General features: G+C 40.1%; 1 protein-coding gene across 1 annotated transcript in view; it reads left to right on the top strand.

The window, feature by feature from the left end:
- ARHGAP15 (Rho GTPase activating protein 15) overlaps positions 1-20,264 on the top strand; it is a 322,985-nt gene that overhangs the window by 58,932 nt on the left and 243,789 nt on the right. The window lies entirely within an intron of this gene.

Below are 20,264 nucleotides of genomic sequence, written 5' to 3'. Positions count from 1 at the left end.
TATCAGCAGAAAGGATTTGTTGGTTTTTTTTTTTCTGTTTCACTAAATGTTGCATCAAGCCACATCAAAATATTATTCTCTATGAGCCGAGTTGTTTCCCAGAGTTCTAACATTTAAAATGTTTAACAACACAAGCAATAAAGGGGGGAGAGACGCAGGAGGGAACATGTCAGGGTCAAGATCCTGTTAGTTACCAGAGAGTCCTTTGGCATCATGACCAATGAAACATGCTGGAGGAACCAACTGTGTCTGGGTCTGGGGTGGAAGAAAAAAAAAAATACCACTACACATAAAAAAACCCCCTAAGGGCCTGTACGTGGCTTCTTAAAAAGAAATCTCTTTGGGTCAACTGGGTGTTACAGAGGCTTTTTCAAGGTTTATTTTTCTAGACATCTTTCTAAAGCACATGGAATATTTAGAAATATTCCTCTTTTCCGAGACAGCGAGACTTATGCTTCCATACCCCCCACATCTTTCAGGTTGGCTTGAGACAACACTTGGGGCTTTGTCATTTCCTAGGTATTTTTAGAATAAATATTTTGGTTTTGCTGTCAATCTTCAGCTTTTTCACTTGGAATGTGATTAAGTATAACCTTAGCCTTCACTCCTGCAACCCCCTGAGCACACTGACAGGTCTTCTGAGCTTCTAGGGTTTATTTCTCATTTTGCAGTAAGCAAAATTCCTGTTTGGAAATGCGTTTTGGAGCGGTGATTCATTGCAGCTAATACATTTCCAAAGTAAAGACAAACGAAGCTCTGTTATTGATTTACCAAACTGGTGGTACGAAGGCTCTGCAATGCATTTTCTTCTCACTTCTGTTCGTGTGAGGTGTAACTCCACTGAATCAGAATAATGTGAGAAAGGAAACTCATGCACTACTGCTTGAACCCATTAAAATGTGTCTTCATCAAGCCAATAAGTGAGTGGGAGAGACATTAAGAAGTAAAAGCATGGGAGGAAGGACATATGTTAAGACACATTTTGAAAAGGGATGGAGCATTGTTTAGACAGAGAGCTACAAGAAGATTGTGCCAGATGGTAAGAGCGAAAGAGGAGAAGGCTTTGGCACCAGTAGTGGTGACATTTTGGGAAAGGAAGGGACTGAACGAGACTGGTGCTACATGAGCAGATAGAGTGGGAAGGGGACTGGAGAGGGAGCGAAGATTTGTGAGATAGTCTGGAGGGAATCCAAGGCGAGTTCGAAAGCAGAGAGGTCAGTTTGTACCTGGAAACTGAATATTTCAGGAAACACTTCTTCTGATCTACTTATTCCTCGTGGGTGGGAATAAAATTGATAGTGTGTGTCTACTTATTCATAGGTTTGTTCAAATGAAAACAACATGGGTGGCTTTCTTTAATGCTTTCTTTTTTTTTTTGCAAGCTAAATATAGATGCATTGCATTGCTATTTGATTAAACATATTAGATGCTTAACTCTGAAAAGATCAGAAATAAGTATAATTATATCTTCAAAGCCCATCAAAACATAGTTGGCATTTTTTTTTCATTACTTTCTAGTAAAACCTCCTATTCTCATTCAAACAGAGCAGTGGTTGCTTTGTGCTAACGTGTTGTATTAGGAGTAGGTGCAGAATTTTGCGTTTGATTTAGCAAGGGTGCTCAATTTGAGTTCATGAATTATAGATCATAAATGGAAAATGACTATTTAAATTTTGGGTTGAAGAAAAAGAAGGAAATCTTGGATTTAAAATCTAAGCAGATGACACTTAATGGATAGCAGCAAGGAGATGGAACATAGGAGTATCATAAAGAAAAACTAATTGGAAACATGATCGATGCAGGGAGAAAAAAAAAAAGGAAACTGCAACTAAATGATATTCAGGCAGAAAGATTTGGGTTTCTGGTCTTGATCATGATGTTTTCAGCAGTGTTACTCCTCTCATTTTAATTGAGCTACTCCCTTTTTAACAGGATAAGTCTGATCTGTCTCACACTATCCAATTTGTGCATGCAATCTATTTCTGCTCTTGATGAACAGATTATGTGGGTTTTTTTTCCTCCTCAACTTTTCCTTAATAGTAACTGAAAATATGCACATCTCATAGAATATGATTTCCTGATTTCCTCTCATTTATTTTATTGATGATGTAACAGGTACCAAGGAAAAGACCTGGCTAGAAACAACTTCCCATGATGTGAGGAAAGGTAGAAGCTTTCAGTGAGATACTTGCTGTTTGTTCTTGCTGGCTGAGTGATGTGATGCGCTAGGTCTTCATCGGAGGAGTGCTGAATAAAAGAAGATTTATGTTCAAATCACATGCTTTAAATATTTCTGCTAAGTGCTAGTTTGCTCTTTGGTGTTTAGCCTGAAATTTAAAGCACTGAGGATTAAAAGGATTACAACATAATCTTAAATAATCCTAAGTGTCATTTACAGAGAGATGGTTGTAATAACTAAATAAAACCATGTTAAGGGATGGCAGTGTTGTCAGTCAGCAACTGGAACAGGAACAGCGCCTGTGTCGCTCTGTTGTTCTTCCCTTGCCTTTTTTTTTTACTTAGTTTGATATTGGGAAGGTGTTTTTTGATGTGGGTTATCAAAAAAGAAAATAACTTAATGGGCTGCTTTTCAGTCAGCACTGATATGGCTGTTGAAACACCGGTAACGAGGCTAATTTGCAGATTTTTTTCCAATATTCCATATTTCCTACTTCTAGTAAACTTTTCAATTGGATCTTATTCTTTCCCCCTGTTTTACTTAACCTCTAAGTCAAACAGCCTTTTAATTTGAAATTCAGCCCAGACTCCATGGAAGATGTGCTCTTGACCTCTGGATTTTTAATTCCGGGGGTTCATTAGCACAAAGTCCTGTGGTTGTACACTATTTCCTTGAAGAGGTTTTGGGAGGTTTCTCTCAGATAATTCAAAAAAGAAAAGGAAAAGTAGGAGAGAGGTGAAAAGTACAAAAAAGGCCGCGAGCAGCATATTTATGAACCTACGAAGTGGCTTTGTTCTCTTAATAGCACCATTCATTTAACTAACAGGCATTTTTTGGTTTCTTTAGTCATAATTTTACCCTGTTCACCAAGTTCACTTTTAGGAAGGTTTCATTTGAGGAATTTCTGGGGTTGTATGGCTGGGCTCTTGCCACAGATGTGGTGTGATAGCGTTTTTTGTTTCAGTGCACTGCAGATGTAAGAGGTTACTCAATCATACCCAACTAAGAAGTGTAAGTGTATTTTACAAATAGTGAAAGCTGTATAAGACCTACAGTATTCCAACAGTGAGACAGCTGAAAGTACAACTGCACCTATGTGTAATATGAAAGAATTTATCTTGCAGCTGTTTCATATATAATAACATTTGTGGTGCTGATCCTGGGTAACTCCCTTGTCCTTGAAGCTCCCCGGCTTTGTCCAGGCGCATAATCTGAATGATAAGCTATTTTGTTCCACATACTGTAGGATCAGGATACTGTCTGGATGCCTCCCAGGAATGGTTTAAGTCACTGCTTTTTGCCATGGGAGGGATCATTTTTGTTTCCACGATCTCTCCAGAGGAAGCACTGAGAGTGTGATGTGGAGGGGCTTGGTTTGGGATTGGTATTTGGGTTTCTTTGTGTGTTTTTAAACATAAATGCCGTGCAGAGGAGGGAAATCTACAAAAGCCACCTTGCAGTCTTGTGGTGGTCCTTATCAGCAGCTGGAGCATGTTCCCACCCAAAACCTATCCCAGAGTTGGTCTCATTTCCTGAGCCTGAGAGTGCTTTTGCTTTCAGCTCCAAGTTGTGCAGGAGCCTTTGCTGGCTTTGAATCTGCTACACACCTCTTGTGATCTTAAAACACCGTTTTGTCCACTTCTGGACCTCACTGCTGTGGCTGGGGTTTAATTTCTATCCCAGACACCTGAATATGTCATTGCCTAATTAAAAGACTTGGCCACACCACACAGTCATTATGTGGTGTCAGAAAGAAATTCTTTAAATAACAAACTTTTTTTTAAAAAAAAACACAAAAACAAGGAATGGTCTTCAAAAGAAGCATGGCCATCAATTTGAGGGAGGTGGGACTCCCACTTTGGGCACCTGGAGTTCCAGGACAAAGGGAAATTGTTTCCCACTGCCAGAGGGCAGGGTTAGATGGGATATTGAGAAGGAATTCTTCCCTGTGAGGGTGGTGAGGGCCTGGCACAGGGAGCCCAGAGAAGCTGTGGCTGCCCCTGGATCCCTAGGAGTGTCCAAGGCCAGGTTGGATGGGGCTTGGAGTGGAGGGTGTCCCTGCCCATGGAATGAGACCAGTTAAGGTCCAACCCAAACCTTTCTGTGATTTTACATTTTACACTTTTTCTGTTGTTGTAAGCTGGAGATCTTGAGCACAGCAATGTGGAGCAGCCTCACAATTGTGGTTCTAGTTCTCTTCTAACTCCCTTGTTAATGACCTTTCTGGCAAAGCTCCTGCCAAAATATTCAGTAAAACCTAAACAATGAATGCAGATAATCTTCTGATTTCTCAACGTGTCTACTATTTTCTGATCTAAAACCCATTAATGCATTTTTTTTTCATGCATTCAGTCATATTTTTCTTAATTTCTTTTACTTTGAATGTCACGTAAGATTTAATGCATGTTTTGGTGATCAAAAGTGAAAAGTAAGAGAGTACACAGTGAAAGAGGAAAACCAGCCTTGATTGTTAAGAAAGTTTTACAGGAAGTAGAAAGTTTCATACTATATGCATTTTAAACCTTATTCAATTGAGAAGTCACTTTGGCTTCTGAAGACTTTAATATGATATTTTAAGGTGATGAGGAGGAGAGAGCTTTAGAGTTCTTTGGTAATTTTATTTTTTGTTGTTTAATTTATGTTTTTGTGTCTGAGAAAGATTTAAGTGTAACCACTTCACCTGTATTGACAGTAGCTGCTCTGGGACCCAAGAAGGTGTTGAGATGTCCCTGGTTAGTAAAGAACAGAACAGGCAGAAAGATCAGCTGAGGAAGGAAAAGATCCTTATCTAACTGAGAATAAACAAGAGTCTGGTAACTGGAACGCTCTGGAATATGAAGTTCTACCTTTCTTTCAGAAGTGTTGGGTGAAAAATGGTCAGGCTTTGACCTTCTCTCACCAGTGTCTTGCTCTTCAGTCTGATGTTACTCATGTTAGCCCAAAGAGCACATGTGGAAAATGAGCTGGATTTCAGATTGCTCAGTCGTCATGGCCACAGAAATCCTTGATACGATTCATTTTATAAGAAATATCAGATAATAAAGCCAGTTTCCCCCCCAGAAAAGTGACAGAAAGAGGAACAGATGTCAATACCCCAGTGATACAAAGTTTTAACGAGCACAGGAACACACAAACTTTAAGGACTTTGGCTTCATTTGTATAAGAAACTTTTTAAAAAAATGAAAAAAACTTTTCTATAACATACAAAAATTTTTCAATCTTTTGACAGTTCAATATTCAAGCTATAATCAATTTGGAAATAGACAAACAATCAACAGGAGGGCACTCGACTGACAGTATTGTGAATTTAAAAAGTTTGGGAAACTGAGTCTTCAACCTCTGTAATAGAATTTTAGGGGACTTCTTTAGCAATTTAACCTCTGTAATAGGATTTCAAGGAGCAGCAACTGTACTCAGAAAAAGGACAAACCAAACAGCTAAGTCAGAGGTGTCACAAAGTTATAATTAATCTGTTTCTCTCACTTGCTGAGGTTTCTGAGTCTGTTTTAGGGTAACACAAACCCTTAATTATGTCACTAAGGCCTTGTGTATTTTGTGGCTACAGAAACAGAACATTAGTATTTTGATATTATTAAAAGAAAATATTAAAATCACAGCTATTTTAATGATGTGAAAAAGGTGTTGCTTTTCAGCAATAGTGAGGTCTACTCCTGATCAACAATATTTTGCTATAGTTGACTTCTTGAAATAAGATTCAAAATTCTCAAAAAACTTTGATTGATTTGTAGGTAAATATGATATTACCTAGGCAGATACTTTTTTTTTTTTTCCAATTATTATCCTAAAAATATTTCAGAGAAAAAAAAAAGTCTCTTGAAAAGTGTGACTTAAACAAATCATGGAGGTCTCAGAAAGGCTTGAAAGGCTGGCTGAAGCTGAAGCTGCCCTGAGCAGGGTGCTGTGGTGCTGCTGTCTGTGGCACTGCACATCACCTCTGAGTGGTACCCACTGCAGGCCATGACCTGGGGTCTCTCTAAATGCTGCAGAAGTCCAAAATCCAATTGAAAAGCAAGCCTAAATTTTCCATGAAACCAGACTGACTGTTAAATCCCACGATCTGCATTCCCCCATTCTGACGTTATGTGTACATAGAAGTGTGTCTGCTAAAAGTGATTATTGTAACAGCTCACTACACTTTTTAAGAGCCCATCCTTTGGCAAATCCAAGTGCTGATACGTGAGTGCCCGTGATAGGTACGAGTGTCTGTGTGTGCTCATACACATGTGCTTCTCAAGAAATTATCTGAATCACTTAGCCTGTGACAGCCACGCTTGCAGCTTTCACAAGTGCAGATGTTATTTGTCCATCAGAAAAGAAAATATTTATTTCAAGCCACAGGCATTTTCTGTGCTGCAGAAATAAAACATAGCAGCACTTAATGCTTAATGTGCGTGTGACATAATTTTGTCAGGGACAGAAGCACGGCTGAGCACAAGGACCTGGACAAATCGGTGAGAGCAGAGGAAGCACCTTGTGCCTTGCAAAACGCCCACCCCACACGAGAAAGCGAGCCGGGCAGCGTGACAGAGGAGCAGCTTATTTTTCCCATTGTTTTTTTGGCCGATTTCACAGCGGGCTGTGCGGTCGGGGAGGGGAGGAGGGGGCTTGCGCGGTTTTACTTTGTTTTGCAGCTGAAGGAGCGAGCGGCGCTCTGCAGCTCCCGCAATAGAAATGGGCTGCAGCCTCTGCTGCATTATTCATAAACATATTGCTGCCATCTCGTGGGCAGCACACGGGCGGGCAGGAGGAGAGCAGGGATGAGAGCAGGGATGAAGGGAAGGGATGCGGGAAGGGATGAGGACAGGGATGAAGGGAAGGGATATGGGAAGGGATGAAGGGAATGGATGAGGATAGGGATGCAGGAAGGGATGCAGGAAGGGATGAAGAGAAGGGATGAGGACAGGGGTGAGAGGAGGCATGAGGATAGGGATGCAGGAAGGGATCAGGGATGAGTACAGGGATCAGGGATGAAGGGAAGGGATGCGGGAAGGGATGAAGGGAATGGAGGAGGACAGGGATGAAGAGAAGGGATGAAGACAGGGATGCAGGAAGGGATCAGGGATGAGTACAGGGATTGGGGATGAGGACAGGGATGAAGGGAAGGGATGAGGGAATAGGATGAGAGCAGGGATGAGGGCAGGGATCAGGGATGAGGACAGGGATGAAGGGAAGGGATGCAGGAAGGATGAAGGGAAGGGATGAGGACAGGGATGAGAGCAGGGATGAAGGGAAGGGATGAGGACAGGGATGAAGGGAAGGGATGCAGGAAGGATGAAGGGAAGGGATGAGGACAGGGATGAAGGGATGAGGGAAGAGAATGAGAGCAGGGATGAAGGGAAAGGATGAGGACAGGGATGAGAGCAGGGATGAAGGGAAGAGATGCAGGAAGGGATGAGAACAGGGATGAAGGGAAGGGATGAGGGAAGAGAATGAGAGCAGGGATGAGGACAGTGGAGGCAGGCAGGGATATGAGGGCAGGGATGAAAGGAAGGGATGAGAACATGAATGAAAGCAGTGGATGCAGCAATGAAGGGAATGGATTAGAACAGGGATGATGGCAGTGGATGCAGGCAGGGATGATGGTAGTGGATGAGGGTAGGGATGCAGGCAGAGATATGAGGGCAGGGATGCAGGCAGGGATGATGTCAGTGAATGAGGGCAGGGGTCCAGGCAGGGATAAGAGGACAGTGGAGGCGTGCAGGGAAGGCAGCCAGGCCTGTCCAGTCTGTGCCCAGTGCCACCAGGGCTCTCTCTTTCCCCATGGACTCATCCTGCAGGGCATTCTGCACCCACCATGCTGACACTGAGCATTGTTAAAACATCTTTCAGCCAAAATCGGTGCCTGGCTGAGTAATTCAGACTATTTACTGATCTAAAGAAAGGTGTCCCTGCCCAGGGCAGGAAGGTTGGAACAGGTGACCTTTCCCTTCCAACCCAAAACCATTCTGTAATTTACATTTATTTAACTGGTTTCTGAATCAACTAATTTTATTTTTTTTTAATAATATCCTCATGTTCTCTAAATTATTCCTTAGGTAGTAAATTTATGCTTTAAAATGGTGATTATCTTCTGATCAGCTGATAGGGAAAAGGTAAATAGCTTCACAAGGACTAGCTGGTCCAAGATAAAGCATGAAACAAAAATTTTGGCTACAGATAGTCAGTAGGGTGAATTTGATAAAGCACCTCTGATGTGAGTGTGGCCCTTGGTGCTGTGTTTTGTGCACCCATGATCTGGGAAAAATGGTATTTTCTTAGTTCTGGCAATCAACAGCTGAAAGAAAAATGCAAGAGAAGACTGGATTTCCTGATTATTTAGTATTTTAAGGTTTAATGCTTCTCCTAACTGAAAACAGCTAAATTAATTTAAGAGCATTATGATTTTGCATATTTTTTAACTTAATGTAAGCTAATATGAGCAACAAAAAAAAAGGATCTTGATAGGAGCCCAAACATTCCCTTAATTTATCAAACTCTTGGAAAAAAAAAAAAAAAAGAGAGAAGAGAAAAACGAATCCTAAATGAACTCACTCAGAGATAATCAAATCTGACTTGTTTACATGTTTGGTGCTGGTATTTCTGTATTCAGCCACTACATTTTTTTAAATCTTGGCGAAGCCACTTGACTCCATTTTTTTGTGTTTCTCTTTAATGACTGAGGCAGATATTTGGAATTGGCTGGGCATGGGGAGCCTTGGCTGTCCTCTCTCTGAATTTGTGTGCAGAGGGATGCCAGGGGAGAGGTTTGGGACTCACATTTTTTTGTGTAGGAGTGATTTCTTTGCAGACAGGATATTTTTTGGATGCTGGAAGGTGTTACATGGACAATGGGAGGCAATTTAAATGCAAGGGGAGAACTGCAGGCAGTGACCTGCCCTCTCTTTTAGATACTACACCTCTGGTTTTCAGCTGAGCAGGAATTCCTAAACTGTGATTCATGGACCGCTAATGGGATGGGGAGACTTTTTTGAAATGGTAATGCAGGAGCAGTGGGCCTCAGAAGCCATTTAAGGTAGTTCCCAGATGAAAGGAAAAGCCACAAGAACGTTTTCCACCTGGGACCCTCACTTTTCAAACCTCCTTCTCAAGTTTATTGATTTTGAGGATGCGCCTCCAATTGATCCCAGTCAGAGACTATTTTTATATGGATTATGGGAGCTGTTAAAAGTTTGAGATCCACTTAAAGGACTGGATTTCTTGAGTTCTGGAGTGTTGGGGTTTTTTAGTGTTAGGAGATTTTCTGTTGGTTTTCTCTTTTTTTTTTTCAATTTTTTTTTTTTTTTTTTTAATTTATTTTCCTTTCATAACCTCTGCTCTGATTTGGGGTAAATAAATCCCTAGGAATTTCAGCCACTCTGTCTGCAATTGCATCTGTAAAACACAGTGATCCAAGAGGGTTTTTTTTTTGCAAACATTTTCTTTGGCAAAAAAAGTTGTAAGGAGGGGATGTGGTTTGTTTACCATTTCATGTAGAAATAGTCTATCAAACATAAATTACCAGACAACTTTAACACTGAAAATCCACAGCACTTCAGTCACCCCCCCATTTATTCTTTTTGTCCTCATAATAGTCACGAATGCTACAAATACATTATTGTTTGAAATTTTAATATACTAAAAACCTAGAATGTGTTTAGCCTCCCTCAAGTCAGAGTTTACAGGTAAATTGTCACAGATTGAGCTTTAAACTATTTTTTCTGGAGGCAAAGTGTGCATTTGTATATGTGAATATTTGCATGAGAGCACATTTTAATTTGGGAAAATGGGAGCCAATTACTGTGATTCTCTTAAGTAATAGAATAATTATTATTATTTTCTATTATTTGTACATAGTCATCACTAGGTGGAGGCATACTTTACATATTCTATTGAACATGTCATCTGTTATGGACTGAGATGAATTGCACTGATACTGCAGAGTTAAGTGAATGATCCCATTTTTGCCCTGAACTGTTGAAATAACCTGTTACCACCCATGCCCAGCTCTCAAGCAGACTAAGCAGACTTGAGTTTCAACCATTACTTGCACTGAAAAACAATTAAAAATGGATAATTTTTTAATCATGTGCTGCCAGAAATGCCTTGAATTAATTCAGAAAAATTGATAATGTGTGGTACAGTTAAAAGGAGAAAACAAAGCAGGGGCCACAGAGCAAGAGATTGAAAGGACAAATATCTATTTATTTCAGTACCTCATCCTGAAATACTTAAATCAATATACAGTGGATTGACTGGGTGTTTTGCTTCTCATTTTAGTTATGGTAGCAAAGTCAATTCCCAGTCCATCCATATCTCCCTTTTAGGGCTGCCTGTTATAGACTGTGCATGCTGGGTTTTGACTGAGGCTCACAAGACTTCCTCCATTGATGTTAATACACTAATTTCACCCAAACTCTCCTGATTTACATCTGTGCAGGTGGAAATAGTACCATGATAACGTTTCTTTCCTTCTTTCACCTTTATGAGCTGATAGGGCTGGGTCTGTGCCAGGTGGCCCTTGGCTGGCACAGCCCAAGCCCTTTTTGGGAGGCCACAAAAGGAAAATTTCAGGGGTGAATGTGGGAGTCTGAGATAAGAACTGTCCTTCTCCATACCTGGAATACCCTCTTGTGACTCTGCAGCTTTTACTACCCCCTGATTTTTACTGTGGGAGAAAGGTGGCTCATGGTGCAAAGATTATAAAGAAAAAATACACTTTATTCAGGAAACAATCCCTATTTTTTTTTTGGGTATGACACATATTGTCTTTTACCCATGCTGAGAAAAGTGGGGTGAATACATTTTTACATCTTTGCCATTTCAATATATTTCAGGGAAAGGAGTCAGGACTGTTGAGAGAGATTTCCTGAGCTCTGCATCTTCCTGCCCCCAGACTAGCACTGCTGTGACTCCCAGCTTTGTCACTGCCTTGGGATGCTCTGCCCCTGATGGGCCAGAGCTCCTCCTTCCCTGGGATTGTGTCAATCAGTTCCACCCTGGGAACAGACCCTTCCATGAAGCGTACACCTGTCCACAGATAGAGCTTTAAAACACCTGAAATATTCTCCCCTTGTGTTTAGTTTGTTGTTTGGGGATTTTTTCCCCGGTATATTCTGTATATTCTTTTTTTTCCTCTTTTTTTTTTCTTTTTTTTTTTTTTTTAATGATTTGGGATCACACTTTTAATAATTATATTCACAATCTAAAATTAAATAAACATTGTGTTTAGTGATCAAGGAATTGCCAACCAGAGCTCAGGAAATTATGTCCAGCAATTTATCAGTGTGTAGAAAATAATTATAGCAATATTTTGAAATGCATTGGTTGCAGTTTTGTTTTGATTTATAGAATGTAAATAATCAGTTTTGATTCTTCTGTTTCAAATTACTTTTTTGGAAGTAAGGCTTTTGAATAAGAGTCCCTCAAACCAAGCTGTTACTCCTGGGAAATTCTGCAGTGGTATGTTACTGGCATTTGAAAAATGCACACCTTCTGAGAAAAAACAGGAAAATTCTGTCAGACAGACTGATGGGAATTCCCAAGTTTGGAAATGCAAGTTCTGTTGGAAAACAATGGCAGCACAATTCAGCTAGGGCTGCAGTTGGAGCGAAAAGGAACATGTTTTCGCCATTGCATACATTTTTCTTTTTTTTCTCCTTTTTGATTTTTTTTTTGTGTTTTGTTTTGTTTGGATTTTTTTGTTGTCATTCTGGAAACAAATATTCTACACGATCAGTTAAAAAGTGCAAAGTAAGGAAAGAGAGAGAGTAATGTGTGTTGGAACATAGCATAGGCTCTACCCATGTAGAAAAGTGTGAAGAAATATGGTAAAATTGAGTGTAAACAAAGAAATGGGGAAAATGAATGTGGGAGTGAAGAACTGTGTGCAGGGAGTAGGAAGACTGTAATCCAATAGTAGAGATCAAAGGAAGGGAAGCCAATTTTTTCAAATATTCCATAATAACTTCGATGCAGCAAGGTAAAGGATCCGAACAAAGGGTCAAAACACCACAAACCGGGGAAAGGAGAAAACATTACGTGCGGCGAGGAGCGCGCAATTTATTGTCATTATTTTTGTTTAGGATCAATTATTCTCTCCATCTCCTGGCATTTCAGGACTCTTTTATAATTACCAGCACTATTTTCTCTCTCTCTCTCCTGCACACACGCTCCGTCTCGCTCCCCCTCTCAGGCAACACTTCTCCTCTCGCGCAGATTTGAGGGGGTAGGAGGATCTCAGGGGTTCTTTGCAAGATGCTCGTTTCCCACCGCAGACTGTGGCATTGCCAGGACTCTTCAGGGGACTCTCTGCCAGCTATCCTTAAAAGCTTGCAGAGGAGTGGGAGAAGATTTGCATACTGCCCAAGCAGGGCCAGATTTGAACCCCCCTCTCTGCTGAATAGTTACTGAGTAAATAACGACACCAAAATCGCTGCAGCTTCTGCAGTGGAGTAGGTGCTGTGCTATGCCAAGGGTCTGTCCCTTATTTATTTTCTCTCCCCAGTCCTATAATGTTCCTTTTTTATAATTCAAACAGAGATTTATTTTCACCTGCATTCCTCCCGCTTCTGATTTTACCTTTCTCTGCTCCTGTTTTCTTTTCCCTTTCTCTTTATTTGTAATTTAATAACATATTTTAAGCCTTTTTTTCTCCTGCTCTCAATGTGATGACAGTGTATCCTGATGGAAAGATAATAATGCCCAAGGAGGTTTTCTTTTATGAATTCTGCTGGTGTTACTTTCACATGCACAAATATATCATCTTGATTTCTAGCTCTGGGTCATTTCATTGCTCTTGTATGTCTTGCTACGAGATGTTTCCTGTAATTAAAAGATTAGGTTAAATAGATTATTTGTGCTGCCCTGTCTACATAAATGTTCTGTTTCTCTGCCTCTAGATACTGGCTTTTGTGTTTTAAGGCAATGTTGTGTACATGGAGTTGCATCATGTCTCCTTTGTCTTTAAGCTGCTGATTTATTGGTGAGAGAAGCAATCAAACGAGACATTTACTGCCATAGCCTCGTAGGGTCAGTGAATTAACAGGTGCCAATAAGTTCTGAGGAAGTGTTTTAATCGTTTCTAAAGTATTTAATTAATGGACTTTCCTAGAGGCGTGGTGACAGAGCAGACATAAGGCTGATAAATATTTAATGCTTGTATCTAGGGAACTTTTTCTCCCTTTCATGTAATTTGAGGTGTTTACTAATGGAAAACAAAACCTAAATTGTTGTGCAGCATGCAATCAATGCTAAGCTGCTATTAGATTGTCCAGGGTTTGGATACCTATCAGGAATTAATCTGCATGTGCTATGATATTCTGCATTTAGAGCTGGTTTTCTTTAGAGGGGATTTTGGAACTGGGTTTCTCTGACATAGCTGGATATCTATGCATTAAGTATCTATGTTAATACTTATGGGCTGTTTCTATGAACAAAATTTATTGAATATTAAACGTGTGCACGGCTGTTTGCTTGGGCTGTCGTGTTTTCAGCTACTCCCAGTGGTAGGGTGGTAGTAGAAAAGAGACTCCAGGTCCCAACACCCTTGTTGCTCATTGTTGGAAATGCCATAATTATGCTTAAAAGTTTGAGGATGTTTTGAACTTACTAATCATAATTTGGATTTTTTTCTTTTCACCCTAGAGGAACATTTTCCTACTTGTTACTTTCCTAAGTTTTCACTCCTTCACTCTTAAAAAAAAAAAAAAAAAATTAGAGGAAAAAAAAATCATCAGCTGTGTATAAGTTACATTTGATAGTATATAATTTTTCTTGCTCTTGTATTGTCCTTGTTCTATTCCCATGAAAAGAACTTTTTTTTTTTTTTTTCCTTAATATCCCTACCTTAAGGAATGAAGTTTTTGGTACAGCAAGTGTGGGTCCATTAACTAAAGACCCTTTCCTTGCTTTCCCTTGCTTGTCTGAGCTTTGTCAAGTCACGCTCTGCTGTGTGCCGTGCCAGGTCTAGGAATGCAGAGCCTCTGGAAGGAATTGATTCTATTTGTTGTTGCAGTTCAGCAGAGCTCTGATCCGCAATGCTCCAGCACTCCAGGCTGTTCCAGACACCTTTTGCCATTGTTAGTGCAGCAGAAGACTGGTTATTAGGTTGTAAGAGTTAATTTTGTCCTGTCAGGAGGGAGGAGTTGGTATTTCAGGGCTGGGGACACAGAACTGGCCAGCCAGTGCTCTCACTGGTGGCAGTGCCTGCGAGCAGCTCAGCTCTGCTGATCAGTTCTAGTTACAATGGCAGGCTGCTGGAGTAACAAAAATGCATTTATATAATGACCAGGCCTCTTGAGCACACAGAAAATGTAACTGAAACCACTGTGATTTAGTGACAATATTGTTTTATGAATCCCTGAGCTGTTAATGTGGGAAAGATGGAAAAGATGGCAGCCTGTGGCACCTGAGGAGGGAACAGGAAACTTCCTTAGAAGTGGCTGATCCTGAGTCACAAAAACAGCTTCTGGAGGTGTCTCTTGTGTTATCTAGAAGTTTGAACACACAGATCTGTGGAAATGATGTGATGCAAGGGGCAAAATATTTATGATGAAAAAGAAATGAATCTTATCAGAATTCAGCTAATATATACTATATACTACTTGCATGGTATAGTATATTCCATAGTCCATTCTTTTCCTCCCCTCACTTTATAAACTCCTACTGACTTTTCCTCTGTGTCTTTATTAAGATAATTGCTATTTGAAAACCTTTTATTAGGCATATATGATGTGTCCATTTGCTAGGGCTAGGTTTGAAGTCATCCACGTTTTCTTTCCAGCCCCCTAGCATGTAGAGAAGGATGTGCTTATAATCAGTCAAGGCAAAATAATTGGAAATAGGAATAATAATACAGCAATGGGGCAAAATAATTGGAAACAGGAATAATAGTGTAGCAATGTCCAATGTATTTATCAGCTCGCCTGCGATGGTTTTGGTTTTCCACTTGACTCAGTGAATGCGTACATGGCATGTGGGGGGAAGCAGGCATCTCTGTGAGTCTGATGTAGGCAAACCTGGAAATGCAGTTATCACAAATGTTGATTAGATCTGCTGAGGTAATTAAAAATACACATCTGCCTCTTTGAAAATGCAGCTCCGTTCTCGGGCTTTTGGTTTTAGGCTTTCAGAGACAACCGTGCCAATCTGAGCAAGTCGAACAGTAACTTCGTTTGGACAAACTCTCACTCTGCTACTTTTTGTTCATAAATGCAGTTAACAAGTTCTTTTGTACTTCTTTGAGTGTTAATTGATGTAAACAAAGTCTGCATTTTATCTAATCCCACTGAAGCTTGTTAAAATTAGAGATGTGCCAAATTATTCCAAAGCAGGTTGTAAAGTAAGTGAACCATTAGATCCACTGGCTCACAAATGGCATAGACAATGTGTGCTCTGTTTGCTTCTTTTTCAGGGACTGTTTATGTCAGAACTTTCAAATCACAGGTTTTTTTGCATCTCTAACATTGTGTTTAGTTAATCTGTATAGCAGAAATATAGTACAAGCAGCAGGGCTGAGCGTGCCTGAAGCTATTCCTAGAAAAGTCCATATATACACTCCTAATTGAGCATACCTAGCAATCAGCTCTTCTAATTTCTATATCCAGCATTTTCTTTCTCACAGACGTGTCCATTTGTTAGCATTTTCCCTTTGCAGGACTGTGATTTGCAAAATTGGTTATTGCCCAATGTGTTATTTCAGTGATGGTAATCCAGCACACAGGGCTCTGTGTTGACCTCAGCTAAGCCTCCAGGGTACAGGGTGAGCACTAAGGCATCATTTCTATGGAAAAATTAGTGGGATTGATACAACTGCATGGAACTGATGGCCCTTCTGTGCTTTCCTTGTAACTAGGCTGTCCTCACCAGAGGCTGTCCTCAAAATCTGGTTGTTCAAGGCTGCTGTGATTCTACTCCTCTCCACACCTTTATCTGCTCCATTGCCTTTTGGAAAGTTATTCTTTTTCATCTCCTTCCTCCTCTCCAGGCTTCAGTGTCTCTGATATGCTGTGCTGGTACAGGACAATGCCCAGAGCTGCTGTGCCTGCACTATAAACACAAAAGTCTACACTCCTGCTCCAGCCCTCATCCCCTTCCTGACTTGATACCAACCAGGTTCTCTCAAGTCTTCTGACACTTAACCAAGGGGACAAGCTCAAAAAATCTAAGTCTTTTAAAGCTGGGTGTGATGTCTCCCCACTTAGACTTTCACTGCAGGATCCTACTGATAGGGGTGATGGGTTTGTTCTATACACACCATAAGATGTATGACTGGGGCCTAACCATAATAGGAATAATTAAACCTTATAAAATAGCAAAAAAGTACCTCTCTGACCTGTTTTCAAGTTTGGCTTCAAGTTGTAAATAATCACCAGGGATCAGTATTCTACAACTGCTTGTTTTACAGCACCTCATGGCAATTATTCCTACCAGAAGTTAAATTCTAAACTGCTAAGCTGAGATATTGTGTCTGTGCAGCAGGAACATTCCCTGCTGCCCTCGAGGTGAAGGAGAGCAAATCTATGGAGAAAGTGGTTAGTGTTAGGATTTTCCTGGACTTTGGGAACTGAATAGCTGGATACCCAATTAGGAACCAGATCCATAAACACCCTTACTGACCTATTTAGCAGCGTCTTTATTTTTGCTTAATTGCCAGCACTTTTTTCCAAACAAAAATGTCTTATAGACAATGTTTCTCACAGGTAAAGCTGAGATAATCTGCTGAAGCATGTCAGAAAAGACAGATCTCAAAGATCAGTATATATAGATGCTAACTTTCATAATTCTCTGTTTTTTTCTAGCTGCCAGCACCATGGTATCTAATCTTTTCAGCAAACAGGTGGCTCTTGCAGCATGCTTTACAATCAGTCAGACTTTGCCTCAGTCTAATTTGCTTAATCATATTAATTAATTACTTTTGTAAATGTCAGAAAAGTTCAGCAGACATTTTACTTTTTAAAAAGATTTTTGAAGATCTTTCTAGTAAATATGTAACTTTGAAATATCTCCAGTATTTTTACTGAAATTGCATAGTTACTCAGATTATTCATTACAAGTAAACTATTCTGCTTTTTTTTGTCAGTCTTTTCACTTAGCAAATTGACTTAGATTTCTATGAATTTATATCCTATTTTATCTCAGTTTAATTAGGTGATGCCAATCAATTTCTTCCTATGATCTGTTCTGCTAGTTACAGTGTGGCATTTTTCCATTTAATGTACCCTCTGATTGGAGAACAAAGCATTAGTGGTAGGTAAGCACTATGGACTAGAAATTATTTGGGTTTTTTTTTTTCCAAACGCTTTTTATTTATGTATATCAAGATTTGTTTACTAAGAGTGAGGGATTTTTTTCAAGTATAGAAAACTCCAGAAGTCAACTTTAGAGTGGGAAATGAAAAGTGTAGCATCCCTCCTAAAGGTGCAACTCAGGTGTTGTAAGCCACCTGTATTGACTAGGCCTATTTGTTAATCAAAATGGTGACACTATATTCTTCATTTAATAAGAATCTAAATGGCAGGTTAAGAACATTTACAGGGCAATGTTTGATAGTTTTATGGAGGGTTTTCTGGTTTTTTTTCCCCTTTTTTTTGGCTGTATCTGTGTTGGATTTTATGTGCTTATTTAGTAAGGCTCAGAAGAGAGGTCAAGGCATGCTCTGATGGTGATGTTCTGAGGGACAGTTCTGAGAATCAAAATATTGAGACTTTGCAGAACTCTGCAGTCACTGAATCATAGCGGGCTTAGGTGAAATGAAGGAAAACAAATGCTCCTACCTCAAGAAGCCTTGGGGGAATCACTTGAAATAAAGCCTAATTGACTAACAAATCTACAAATGGTGCTTTTCCTTACATCTGACCATGTAGTGCACTTCCCATAATTTCTTTGTGCTAACACATTTTCTGACCAACAGCATCTGATGCGTGCAGTCCTCGCTGCCAGTCGGGGCGCAGGCGATGTGCTCCAGATGTGCAGTGCAGGATCACTGTCCTGCAGCAAAAAGTCCTTCTGTTCCCATCTGTAGCAACATTTAACTTTGAACAGGGCAGAGATGGTTGCAAAGAATTCCTCTTTTCTTTAGTGTCTGTCAAAGGCTGAGACTTTTAGGTTAAAAATAAGTAAACGTGAGAAGGTTAAAAAAACCCAGTTTTCTGCCAGGTGGCATCTTCATGTTACTCAACATCTCTTAACTCATTGTGAAGACAACAAAAGCATTTGGTTTGTTCCTGCATCATGAGTGCTTCCAGCTTAGAACCCATCTTAAATTGTAAACCTTTGGGATTTCACTGTTCCATGTATTCTTGTGCTGTTGTACTATTTATGCTGCTCAAGCAATTGTTTGGATAGGACCTTCTAATTTCCCAACTATGCATGGGGGGAGCAGACACTGTAAAGAGCAAAAGGAAGCTGAACACGAGCACAAGGGGTTGTTTTAATTGTCTAGGAATTTGTCTCTCTTTCTGAGATGGCTGTGTGTGGTATTTTTTTTTTTTAAATGAAACAAAATGAAGGTTGCACCACAACTTGGCCTTGCTGACTTTAAAGTGCACGAAATCTCACCAGCCCTTCAGTGAGCGTGGGGTACATTTAAGCAGAAGAAGGCAGATTTTGTGTGGATCTGGACCAATTGATGTTTTTTTGGCAGAAACAATAGAAAACATATTACACTGTGTTTTTATGTTTGTTTCCTCACACTGTGTGGTTTTGTCTGGTTTCTCTGCAAGCAAGGTTCAAGCTGGCGAGCCACACAGTTTCCTTTTGATTTCTTTGTTGTTCGTTTATTGGAATTTGAGATTGGAAGCAGATACAGTGGATGCAAACCCAAGCGAGCCAAAATGTTTTCAGTCTGCCTGTGCAGCCCTGCCTGAAAGCTCAAGTCATTGAATTTTATGCAGCAACGATATTAAGCTAATTCTTCCAACTCTTCTGGAATGTATATTTCCATTAGGATGGATGTATTCACATAAACTAGTTATTTTAATATTCTTCTGAACTGTAATGCAATTACTCACTCAAATTAGCCTTTCAAAATATTGACTAAAGGGGTTATGACATTCTGATCCTTCATGAGGCTATGGTCAAAAATTCAAAGTTTGTCAAGATTCAAAATGCAGGCACATGAAATGGAGTATAAATGCAGGTTATGTATACACCATCTGCAGCAATAATATTTTAAAAACTTAATCAGTATAATACTGCTTGACAGAATAGCACAAGATAAACTAATATTTTCAGTTAAATTGCATAAAGGCAGTTTAAAAATAGGCCTTACCATTTGATCATGCATTATTTTCCCTATGAAAGAACATGTGGAAACAGTAAGAAATGATAATCCAACATAAAATATACAAATGTACAAATTTTATCCAAATGCTTCAGACAAGCCAATATGGCAACCAGTATAACATACTCTGCTTCTCACTAGCATGCCTTCAGCATCAGTTCTTAAGGGTTTTTTTAATGTTTAAATATATTTGATGTCCACATAGGGGTCCAGACAAAGCACTGGGGCACCAGTGCCTTCGCATCTGAAGCTGTTCTTTAGCATCTGGCTCCCACCTGCCCACTTAACATAATTACTCAACATCAAACACTGTTTTGCTCATCTCCAGACTTCAAAGCCTCAAAGGAAAGTCCTTGTGCTTCTCTAAGATCCTGCCATGGCCATCTCTGGCTCTGGTGGTGGCGCTGGCACCATCACCCACGCGATGCAGAAGGGGGAACGCTGAGACCCTCTCCTTTCCCCCCATGTACATCTAGTGGGAAGCTCAGCATATTTTTCCTGGTTTATTTCCTTTAAGAGGACAAAAAAAGCTCTTGCCATAGCTAAGAAGACCAGAGTGCTTGATGTGGTGTCTGTTCCACTTTGTGTACTTATCCCCTCTCCTTGTCCAAGTCACTTGCTGTGAGCAATGGTGCTGAGCCTTACCTTTTGTTGGGGTAAGACTAAGATGTCCATCCTTCTGGCTTGAGAGTCAGCTTTGGTATTCTCCTTCCTTGAGCTTGTGAGTTGTGTTAAGGAGCTGACTGGTTCAGTCAGGCTCTTCCATCACCATTTCCAGGCTGTGGAGATGCTCTCACTTGGATC

Source organism: Poecile atricapillus, chromosome 5 (assembly GCF_030490865.1).
Source record: "Poecile atricapillus isolate bPoeAtr1 chromosome 5, bPoeAtr1.hap1, whole genome shotgun sequence".
Taxonomy (NCBI): Eukaryota; Metazoa; Chordata; class Aves; order Passeriformes; family Paridae; genus Poecile; species Poecile atricapillus.
Note: the sequence above shows the minus strand (reverse complement) of the source record. Positions and strands in the feature narration are given on the sequence as shown.